The sequence below is a fragment of the Echinops telfairi genome, unplaced genomic scaffold (assembly GCF_000313985.2).
Source record: "Echinops telfairi isolate 266 unplaced genomic scaffold, ASM31398v2 ScPeMD7_9;HRSCAF=40, whole genome shotgun sequence".
In the NCBI taxonomy this organism is placed as follows: Eukaryota; Metazoa; Chordata; class Mammalia; order Afrosoricida; family Tenrecidae; genus Echinops; species Echinops telfairi.
The window spans coordinates 33,709,507-33,711,454 of record NW_022103906.1 but is presented as its reverse complement, the minus strand read 5'-3'; positions in this window follow the sequence as shown (position 1 = coordinate 33,711,454).

The following is a 1,948-nucleotide window of genomic DNA, read 5'->3' as shown; positions in this document are numbered from 1 at the left end:
TGTGCTGCTTCCATGTGGGCTTTGTTGCTTCTGGGCTAGATGGGCGCTTGTTTACTTTAATGTGACTGATTATTATACCCAACAATAAGTTTTTGGTGCCATGCTTACTCTGAGAAAATGCAGCTTCTTTTTGCCCCCACAAATTATATTTTAATTCCATCCTTTAAGTGGCCAGCAGGTCTTATCTAATCAATTAGTTTTTACAGTTACTTGTAGGTTATCTTTTCTTTAAACTCGGGTTTATGGCATGCCTCTATAAACTGGTGAATATGAATTCTTGGATAAGAAAAACCCATCAAGAATAATAGCTCCACTCAGATGTTTGATATTGCTAGGTTGCAAAACATAATCGACGAGTTGTTCATTGCATATATTGCTTGTGGTGCATGATAATGGTGACACAAAAGGGTGACTAATAGGATCATTCATTTCTCATGCCTTGTTTTTTGGAAAACAAAACAAAAAACCAACACTGCAAAATTAATTTTGAGTTTCACTACTCCTACTGAAAATACTCATACAACTCTTCCTGGCTGGCAAAATTTTTTTCTGCAGTGTATATTCCCAAAGTCATAATCCATGGACAGAGCTGACGATTTTCATTGGCTCAGCTTCAAAGCTCTTTCGCATGAAGATTCAGGGTCACAAAAGATACACGGCCCAAATCATTCCTGCTCATCCTATTGGGCTCACTTGCTCCGCGGGACCAAAGACAGCAATATAAAGACAGAACAAGTCTGGAAACTTATCTGTAGCTTTTAAGTTAGTCACTATACTTTATGTTGTATACAAGAGGCAAGGTCGAAACTTGATTCTTAGAACACTTCTAGTATGTCACGTCTAGTCTGCAAGGTAAAATTTGGAATGAAAATCCAAAGTCCAAAAGCAGCTTTCCCAACCAAATCCATTCCCTGCAGCGTGGGGAAGTAGTAAGTCTGATGTCAGGGCCGTTTTGACTATGGAGATGAATTCCGAAGACGGCATTCCACTTGCCCCCAGAAGAGCAGCTCTTTTCAGTACACAGTGCACCAGTTGCTGCCATCACTTGGCATCAGCCCTCCAGTAATGAGCAAAATAAGGTCCACAAACCACCAAATCCCAAGTCCTCCCAGTGTCAACAGCTTTCCTACTGCCGTGCCCGTGTGTCCCAGACAGAATCGATCCACTCCAAAACACCCCAGGAAAAAAGAGTAGAGTAACGTGGTTATGAAGTAGTGTCCGGTATACCTAGGCAAAAGGAACGAAAAGAAGATGCTTAACCACATAAAAATGAATTTAACGACAAGTGAAAAGGTGGTGAAAGAACTGAAGGAACAGTCCCTGTGACATCTTACCCCTGTATCCTCCCAGAAAATAAAAATCTCTTAATGGTCTAGAGTCCCCAAAGGTACTTGCTAAGATACTGACTTGTGCAGCTGGATTGGAAAGAGATTAGGGAGCACATTTTCACAATAGGCACCTTGATAGGGTGCCATCTGCCTCCACTGCCTCTGCCTTTCTGTTCCTGAAGGCTGGATAATCTAAGGAAACACTGTCTCCTGGAGATGAGTATTAGATCTTCATACAGCTTCCCTGCTGTTTCGTAGTGTTAGCAGCTAAAAGCACTTTTAAGTATTGACTTCTCTCCTTACACATTGTTATGACAATTGTGCTCTAATAGTATCTACAAATTAATGTGCTCTAATATTATCACTAAACCTCCCATCAGTTCTTAACACTAGCAGGTGGTATAAGTCAATTCTGTGCTTTCAATGGACACTTACAGAGAGGCCACTAATCATTTGAAGTCAAACCAAACCAGTCGCTGTGGAGCCAATTTTGACTCTTGCCAATCTTGCACTCCAGAGCAGAGCTGATGCTCCACAGGGGTTTCAATGGCTGCGCCCTTTTGGAAGTAGGCCATTAAGCCTTTCTTCCAAGTACCTCTGGGTGGATTTGAAATACCAAC